Raw genomic sequence first — 10,682 nt, 5'->3', positions numbered from 1 at the left:
TCAAGCTCAGGAATGACTATGAGTAATGTATTGTTGATTCAATAAAGTTCGAATGTTTAACATATTTGTGGAATGATATTAGAAGCTGTCAGTACCAATTGTATAAGAAAATAAAGATATGATCCATGACCTTACAATGTTACCTACTGTTAAGTGTGGCTTAGATAATTTACTGGTCCTATGATGCACAGTAGCAAATTAACCTAAAACAAGTAGCACTTAAGATCCAATATATAAGTTAATGAAGTAACAATACAGTGAGCATCATTAGTCTGTAGAAAATCAGAAAACTCCTCTCAACATTCTTTGCAGTGTCTCCAAATACTGAAATTAAGCTTACTATGGGTTTAAATAACCACAAATGGAATTTAAGAAAGTTATTATTAATTATTTTTATTATTGTTGTTGTTACTTTTAATCTGATAAAAGTAGAAAACTGGAAAGGGTCTGATATACTTGTGGAATGTTGAATAGCTTGAAAGATTAGTAGTGGGGAATATCAGTCTAAGTTAGGGCAAATAGAATCAAGAGACAAAGAGAGAGAGAGATTATACTTTACAATGATCATATTGCACATCTTCTGATTTTAGGTACCTTGCTTTCATTTAATGACAAAAATTCAAGTTGACAGATTCCTGATAGCAAAAAAATGTGGCAAATATAATTTCTGAGTCTACACAGGATGAACTTCATGCCATCCTAAGCACATAAGCCATTGCGATCAGTCATTGTTTTATTTTCATGGCTGATTTGTTTTAGAGGTGGGAAGATATATTTTTCAAATTGTTTTTTCCCTAATTTTGACAGACTAAAAATACTTGCTTAGATCTAAAAACTCTAGCTTATAAAAATGTGTTCTTAATTTGTAACTTAAATACTTAATAAGAATTTTTAGCTATGAACTAGATCTTTTAAATATTCACTGTAATTGAAGATCTGCCAGCTAATTTGTACAAAGCATGTATGTTACCTATTATTTCATTCCAAATATAAATGGATTTACAATTACTCAGAAATCTATGATGCTGTGATACTTTTACTAATTGCCAAAACAAAAATATATGACTAATCTCATAATTTCTTTTGACTATCTGTTTCTCCATAACATTGTCAGCTACCTTTCTCTGGGATTTATACATTTCATAAGGTTTGAGATATGTCATAGTGATCTTATGCAGTTAATGCTACTCTAGGTAGCAATACAGACAAACTGATCTGTGTGTTCAATGAGGCTGGCTAATCTTTCACTGACTGGAAATGTGGTGGTCAATGCCATTTTCTATCTTGCTACAGGTAGATGCATCAATAGATAATTACCTCTCCTTAAGCAAAGCCATACAAACGATGTCTTTGTCATCTCATTGCATACAAAGTTTTCATAGAAACACACCAAACACATACACACACACACACACACACACCACAAGACACAACAGTAACAAAACTCAAGTTCTGCAGTTGGAAGAGTAAGTCTTCATTTTTTCTAGATAAAAACCAGGTTATTAATCAACAATATATAATTGTTCCCCCTTTAGAAAGATTATTGAAATTTTCCTTGTGGCTCTATGGGTGTAAATAGACAAACATGGAAGTATTTTCACATTGAAAAACATCATTGCTTTTTAGAGTCTAACAGTCATAGTTATGTGTTAAAGCTAACACACGTACTATTTTCAATGATTCAAAGAGTTGAAGTGATGTACCCAACTATACTTTAGTGATTATACCACATATATGCAGTCATACAGTAATAGAAGCTTGCATAGAAAGGGAGAATCTGATATCTTATTTCAATTTGTCCACCTCATGCTGCTAATCTTAGAGACTTGTCTATGTGGTAGCACTAATTTGAGCCTCCAACTTCAAGTTTATCTTGTAAATTACTTATAGAAACAAATTAGGTAGACCTTTTGAACCAGGGCTATATCTGCGACAACAGAGATCATGAAGATTTAATTCAGACATCTAGGAAATAAGAAAGTTAGAAGTGGTTAATTTTGGGGAAAATAGAGATTAAAGTTCTCCCAAAATTTCCTCTGCTTTGGATTCTTTGCCAACTGGATTCTACCAGTTATCTAAACTAAGATATCTGGGGAAATAGTTATCCACAACATTTATTAAGAATTTGAGTATAAATAATCAGCAGTTTGATTGCTTGATATTACTGTAATTCTATTTTCAATTTTTTCTGAGGATTCTTTATGCTCCCATTATGTCTGAACAAATTTACATTCTTAGTAATAAAGTTTAAGAAGCTTTTCATAAACTTTACCTGATCTGAGCCTTACCCACATAAAAATATCACATAATACATAATAATTGTAGATAGTTAGCATGCATTGTTTACAAAAATCTATAATCTAGTTGTTCAAATATGGAAAAGGCATTAATACTTCTTAAACATTACCTGCCTCTTCAAATTAAAAATAGTATCTGCTTCAGAATGAAGTTGTGAAGGTTAAATGACAGTGCGTCCATACTATTCCATGGTATTAAGAATTGAAATAGTATGCTCAAAAATTTAATACCCTGTTCAATAACTAAAATTACTTACTGAGCATGTGCTTTTTCCAAAAAAAATTTGCCAAGCCCTAAAGGTTAGCATTGAACAAAAGATACATATAAGGTTCTCTATGATATAGTGGATAATAGCAATAAATATATGATACATATATATGTTGATATCTCTTTCATTATCTATATCTCTATGTCTATATGAGCAAGTAGGTTACCTAGTGATGATAAACTAAATAAAGAAATGTTATAATTAACTATAGGCAAATATCTATACATGGCATTCCACAAGATTGTAAACTATATGGAGACTTGATTAAAATTGAGTAAGTTATTTGATAATAGATGACTGAAATATTTCAAGTGATAGGATATGCTATGCTAAATATATATATGGAAAAACCATTCTAGGGGTATTCAAAGGAGCCATTGTACCTTGAAAGAAGAAAGAGGAAGAGGAGGATGAGGAGGAGGAAGAGGAGGAGGAGGAAGGGGAGGAGGAGAAAGAAGAAGAGATAGTAGACATAGGGTATGGGGTAAGGCAAGAAAGTATGAGTCATGTTATAAAAATTTGATGGGCAATAGCAAATGAACTTGGATTTTACTCCAGTATGCATAAAGATATTATAAAAGTGAGTTGTACAAGAAGATACCATAGTCTAAGTTTCAAGCTCATGTCAGGTATCACTAGAGGGGAAATAGAGGCTTATACTCTAGAACAGTGGGTTGGCTTACAATGAAACCATGTACAGCCATAATGGTGATGGTGATGGTTTAAAAATAATGCTCAGCAGACATTTCTCTGATGGCAGATGAATTCTGTGTGTCTGAGAACATGTCATTAGTCCAATGTAAATGTCTCTCATTATTTTTCATTTTTTAAAATGAATTTAAATGTATAAAACCACGTATTGTCTCTGCTTTCATCATGAAGTCATTGGCTGTAGGAAATGACAGTTCAGAATTAAACAGACATGTCTTCAAATGCATACTCTTAACTGCAACCCTGCCATGCAGCATGGAATAGTAGCAAATGAATGCTGTTGAGAGGCTTCATGTATAGGTCTACTCATGCCTCCGCTTCCATTTCCTACATGGAAGAATCTACTAGCAATGCAAATACTGTTTAGTGATATCACCAGTTCTACTCCTCCATTGGTGCTCCTATGGTTCACAGGTCAATTGAAGTTCTCTTTTTGGTCATAACATATGGTATATGGGGAAAAAGGAGTCACACTTGCTTTCTAGGAACACTTAGCTGTTCTGGTAATGTGTTCACTCCAAAAGACCTGCTTTAAATTGTAAAGACATTGCATCTAAAACTGTCCTATTCCAATTGATTGTTAATTTGTAGCATCATCATAAGTGACAACAAATAGCTTCTTTGGGAAGGCAGGCATGCAATTAGATTGTCACTGGCTGTCAGTTTTGTATCAGGGTGTGATTTTTAATGCAGTCTTCACATGTGCTCCTGATTCTAATAATAACAGAAATGGGACTTGCTTTTAAGGAATGGCTATTAATTTATATTTATCTTGTACTCAGATGTGGGAGCTGGAACAAGGGAGGGAGTAGCGATGGAAACACAGAGCAATGGTGGCATGCTTCTTTTATACATTTAGGGCACAAATTTATATGTGTGGGGCCCAAATTCAATCCCTAGTACAAAAGAAGCAACCAAAAAGGAAGTTTCCAAGGAGTCTGTTGTTTACATAGTAGTTAGAGTACAAGCTTAATAAATACTGCATAAATGAATATAAGTAAAATCGAAATCCTTTAATAATTCTACTTCAGAATGGAACTTTTTCTTTGTTATTGCTATTATAGTTATTATTTCAATATTTTTCTCAAGACACGTTTGAAAGGACATTTGAATTTTTTCTTGTCTCCTATGCATGACTAGTGGTAGTTTTGAGTGAGTTCTCAGTAGATCTGGAAAGTAGGGTGTTACTATTGAGTGTCAGAATGCTGCCTTCCCCTCCCTACAGAAGTGACCAGTGGAGTCTAATGGGTATGTGTAAAGGCTGGAGTCCATGGATACTGTCATGAACACACTTTGTGATTACATAATTTTTGCAAAAACAAAACAAATAAACAAACAGAGAGAGAGACAGAGAGAGACACACAGAGAGAGAGACACACAGGGAGAGACAGAGAGGGAGAGGGAGAGGGAGAGGGAGAGGGAGAGGGAGAGGGAGAGGGAGAGGGAGAGGGGAGAGGGAGAGGGGAGAGGGAGAGGGGAGAGGGAGAGGGAGAGGGAGAGGGAGAGGGAGAGGGAGAGGGAGAGGGAGAGGGAGAGGGAGAGGGAGAGGGAGAGGGAGAGGGAGAGGGAGAGGGAGAGGGAGAGGGAGAGGGAGAGGGAGAGGGAGAGGGAGAGGGAGAGGGAGAGGGAGAGGGAGAGGGAGAGGGAGAGGGAGAGGGAGAGAGAATGTGGGGAAGCAGCTGGATTGCCTACCAAATTTGGGAGATACTTTTATTACTAAAAATGAATTGTGAGTATAAATATATTCAACAAGCTCATCATCTGAAATAACAGAAAAAAATTTCCAATGTTTTAAGAGCCAGGGCATTGCTACTAAACTGCAATTACCACTGGGCTAGGAGTACTGTGAAAGGCAAGTATCCTAAAGTTTTTACTTTATTCTTTAAAGATGAAAAACATTGCAAAGCCTAAAACAAGCCAAGCATTCTTAGAATCAACTATTTTATAATCACACTGTGCTGAGATTCACTGTGAAGGAAGCACAGGTCCACTAGAATATCTTTTCCCAATACAGCTCAGAAAATATATCTTGAGTCTCAGCTATAATTGTACATATACATACCCTGCTACCTACCCCTTTCCCTGTCCCAGGCCTCTGAACCTTCCTAGAGACCCCTCATCCACTGTTCTCTCCCCCTGCTCTCTTTACCCCTACTTGGCACCATCCTGTTCCCCTCCTCCTTCCCTTTCCCATCCATTTTCCTCCCTACCAACAGTGTTGGATATGAATCCTGCCATGGCACCTCCTGTAGCCACACAGGACTCTCACTGGAGAACAGCAACACACCCACAAAATCATTGACCCACATGTGTCCTGCCTACAAGATGTGTGGGGACAAATGTAGAGCAGAGGTGGAGGAAATAGCTAACAATGACTGGCCTAAATTGAAACCCATCTCATGGGCAAGAGCGAATCCCTGACACTATTAATGATACTCTCTTATGCATGCAGACAAGGAGCCTAGCATAATATTCCTCTGCCAATGAACACAGATGCAGAGAACCACAGCCAAACATTATGTGGAGCTCTGGGAACTCTGTGGAAGAGTTGTGGGACCTAAAGGACAGAGACTCCACAGGAAGAACAATAGAGTCGACTAACCTGGAGCCATGGGCTCTTAGAAACTGATCCACCAACCAAAGAGTGGACAGTGGTTACACCTTGGTCCCATGCACATATGAAGCAGAAGTACAGCTTGTTTCTTGAAGGAGGGACTGTCCCTGAATCTGTTGCCTGCTCCCTGTTCCCCTAACTGGGATGTCTTGTCTGGGCACAATGGGAGAGGACGTGGTGATTTGATGTGCCTGAGAGTGGGGATAGGGAAAGTGATGGGGGGGGGGTGTCTTCTCAGTGGAGAAGGGGAGGGGGCATATCTGTGTGAGGGGGTACTAGGAGAAAAGGGAAGGCTGATACTTGGATGTAAAGTAAGTAAATACATTATTTATTTGGAAAAATAATGAAAAAAAAGCTGTCTTGCTAGCTTTTTTGGTAATATTTGGCAATAAGTAACAATGATTTCTCATGATTTTTCCCATAGACTCATAGATGTTACTTTTAGTAATTGTGGATATTTTCAAAAAAAAAAAGGGGGAATCATTCACATGGATTTCAGGTTACGATAGTGGAAATGGCCTATCTTGACATCATGTATTGATCATCTCTGATGGAACTCACTGAGAAACTTCCATGTCCTGAACGAGAATATGACATTGCAGGGATCTCTGCCTCCTGTAGAGATTAGAAAATATAAGAGAGACTATTTAACTTCTATAAAATTCAGTGGGAAATGTGAGATCCATAGTGTGTTAACAGCTCAGTGTTTACTAATCTCCATTCCTCGGTACTACTCATGTTGCTAATGACAGGCACTAACACGGCTTATCAAGAAGCATGCAATTCTCTAGTGACCAAGACTATTGTCAAAGTCCTCTATCTTTTATGACTGCCTTCTTTGATGAACTCTAAACTTAGTAATCCAGGAAGAAGGGGGAATAAAATAGTTATCATAAAATCAATATATGTAAGCAGCATTCAATTTCTATTCTCTAAGCATCACTTTCTTTCTGTCTATGACCAATAAATATCCTACCAAACTGCTCAAGGCCTAATACTGGGGTAATGCTTTTTCTTCTTCTTCACCTCTCTGCATCCTCTTCCTTCCTTCCTTATTTCCTTCCTTCCTTCCTTCCTTCCTTCCTTCCTTCCTTCCTTCCTTCCTTCCTTCCTTCCTTCCTCCCTCCCTCCCTCCCTCCCTCCCTCCCTCCCTCCCTCTCTCTCTCTCTCTCTCTCTCTCTCTCTCTCTCTCTCTCTCTCTCTCTCTCTCTCTCTCTCTCATCTTCTCTCCCTTTCATATTATTAGTGCTATGATCCTCCATTTTCTCCTAATAGAAACAGTAGGGTACATATGACAATGTCACTAAACAGGATGTTTCTCAGGTGTTGGGGCCATTAACCTTGGAAATCTCTCACTGAGCAACACCTGTTTGCTACTATTCCAGTTTGAGGTCTGAAACACTTCCATACTAACTCTACTTGTTTCTTTTCATGATTGGAAAAAAAAAAGCCATTCTTCACATCTTAAAAATATCTTCATTTAGTCATTTATTATAAAATCTGACTGTGATGGTTTGTATATCCTTGGACCAGGGAGTGGCACCATCTGAAGGTGTGGCCTTGTTGGAATAGGTGTGACCTGGTTGGAATGGGTGTGTCACTGTGGGTGTGGGTATAAGATCCTCACCCTAGTTGCCTGGAAGTCAATCTTCCACTAGCAGCCTTTAGATGAAGACATAGAATTCTCAGCTACTCTTGCGCCATGCCTGCCTGGATACTGCCATGCTCCCACCTTGATGATAATGGACTGAACCTCTGAACCTGTAAGCCAGCCCCAATTAAATGTTGTTTTTTATAAGACTTGCCTTGGTCATGGTGTCTGTTCACAGCAGTAAAACCCTAATTAAGACACTGACTTTAAGCAAAATGTGATGTGTCTTATCCTTGGATTAACTCATGAGTAGACTCTTCCACCCCAGTGACCTTGTGGGTATTCTGCTGCAAGCTAGTCATCTGTCCACATTTGTTGTGTTTTTCTGTCATGTTCACATCATTCAGCTCTTTATCACTAAAACTTTAAATTAAATCCAATCAAAAGTATACTGCTTCCTACATCCATTACATTATTGTACAACAGGTATATTTCCATTTTGTAGCAGTCTCACTAGAAGGTCATTTAATATATAATATATAAAATGACTGTTCTAAACTTAATATAAATTCAATGTGAATAAGGGTAGAGCATATTTGGAATTTACTATGTCTCTAAGACCTAAAACATAGACAAACACATAATAGGTATGCATTAATTGCTTACTGGGTTTATGAATTAAGGGGTCTTTAGCAGGAAAACCTGCTCATTGATTCACCAATGAGGTGCACAGTTTTGACCCCAGGACCTTGTCTTTTCTCATCTTTGAATGGCATTGCACTAAAAGGCACAGTTCACTCCATCCGAAGAGTGGGCATTTTTGCTTAGCTTACAGAGACACCGCTCCCCACTAAATGCAGTTCCTGTACTCAGTGGTTTCACAATAGCTCTCCAGGGTACATTTAAAGACTTCCACTCAAGTCACCTCACAAATTAATTTGATACTTTTGAAGCTTTATTAATGCAAATTGACTGGATATTGTAAACATACACAGATGAGTGCTCAGGTTTCCCACTGTTCTCGGTATACACAGAAGTTATGTTTTAAAGAAGCTTTGCAAATAGACATAATTTCAATAACAAACTATGGTTGAAATAACCTTTCTAAGGTGAATATTCAACTTAAATACCTTTCTTTAAATTATTTGCAGAACTATTTTAAAAGTTGATATTAATATTCTCTGTACACAGTTATTCTTCCTCAAATCAGATAAACAGCAATGCCTGCCTAGAATAAATGAGTCCCAGAACATTTGTATATTATCAATTACTACCAAAAAGAAAATTTATTTAGAAAACCATGGTCAGCTCCACAGATGCGATTTTGGATCTGGATTCCCAACTCAGAACATCCAACTGAAGGAAAAATCAAGGAGAAACACATAAGGTTAAGAAGCTTTCCCAGATTGTCTAGGTGTGGTCTAGTTCTCTGAACTGAAGGACCCCAAGAATGTCTTGATTTCCATGGAAAACTTCAGGGGCCCTGAAACTAACCAGCTTGGAAATCGAGCCAACCATACATCCTAGTTGGAGTCACCAATCACACCAGCTGGTCAGCCTAGGACAGAAGGTAGAGGTTAGTGGCAGTTACTGTATCTGGTGCTCCGTTGTCTAATTAAGGCCTGACTCCTGGGTATGGAGGAGCCTTGTGGGAGCACAAATACATCCTGCCTGCCTGTGCAAACCATTTTGGGCTCCAAAACTAACCAGTTTCAAATCCTAGCTGGATTCGCCTACCACCCCAGCTGGTCAGCCTGTGACAGCCAGCAGAGTAGGATTCTCAAGCCACAACAGCCTGGGACACGACCTGCAGAGTAGGGTCTGTCCAGGACACAGCCTCTAGAGTGAGATCTGCCTGAGTCACAGACAACAGAACAAGCTACTCTGACCTCCTTGAACAGAGAAAAGGATGTAATAAAGAAAAAATAAACGGAGGTAATCCTATGAATGGAAAATTTAAGAAAGAACAGGAACTACAGACATAACAATCAGCAGTGAAATAGAGGAGAAGGAAGACTCACAGATGTAGAAGATAAGGTCAGTCTATCAGTCAGAGAAAATGCTAAATCTAAAAGCATGACAAAAAGCATCCTGGAAATATAGGACACCTTGAAAAGACCAAATGTAAGAATAATAGGAATAGAAGAAGATTTGAACTTCAGAGACCCAGAAAATGTCTTCAACAAAATCATAGAAGAAACTTTCTCTAATGTAAAGAGTACTATGAAGCTTACAGAACACCAAACAGATTGGAACAGATAAGAAAATTCTTCTGCCACATAATAATCAAAACATTAAATATGCACAACAAAGAAAGAATTTTAAAAGCAGCAAGAGGAAAGGGCCAGGTAACATATAAAGGCAGACCTATCAGAATTATACCTGACTTTTCAACAGAGACTCTAAAAGCTTGAAAGGCCTGGGCAGAGGTCTTGTGGACCAGAAGAGACCACAGATGTCAGTCTAGACTACTATACTTTCAGTCATATGTAGCAGAGGGCTGCCATGTCAGCTCTGAGTGGGAGAGGATAAGCCTAATCCTGGAGATACTTGGGGGTGGGAGGATTTGGAGGGGATTTACAGCCCTCTCAGAAATGAAAGGCAGGGGGCTGGTGAGATGGCTCAATGAGTAAGAGCACTGACTGCTCTTCCAAAGGACCTGAGTTCAAATCCCAGCAACCACATGGTGGTTCACAACCACCCATGATGAGATCTTACGCCCTCTTCTGGTGCACCTGAAAATAGCTACAGTGTGCTTATTTATAATAATAATGCTTATTTATAATAATAATGTACTTATTTATAATAATAAATCTTTTAAAAATAAGTGAAGGGGAGGATGGGGGAGGAACTCTTCAAGGCGGGGACAGGAGTGTGGTCAACATTTGTAATGTTAATGTTATTTAATTAATTAATTAAAAAGAAGTTTTCCCTTTATTTACCAATGAAAAATCTAAGTTTCACCACTAAGTGTCCTTCCACTGTAATGATATTTTCTTTCTTCCTTCCTTCCTTCCTTCCTTCCTTCCTTCCTTCCTTCCTTCCTTTCTTTCTTTCTTTCTTTCTTTCTTTCTTTCTTTCTTTCTTTCTTCCTTCCTTCCTTCCTTCCTTCCTTCCTTCCTTCCTTCCTTTCCTTTCCTTTCCCTTCCTTCCTTCCTTCCTTCCTTCCTTTCCTTTCCTTTCCCTTCCTTCCTTCCTTC

Source organism: Mus caroli, unplaced genomic scaffold (assembly GCF_978045245.1).
Source record: "Mus caroli unplaced genomic scaffold, Mus_caroli_1 scaffold_10, whole genome shotgun sequence".
Taxonomy (NCBI): Eukaryota; Metazoa; Chordata; class Mammalia; order Rodentia; family Muridae; genus Mus; species Mus caroli.
This window is presented reverse-complemented; position numbering follows the sequence as displayed.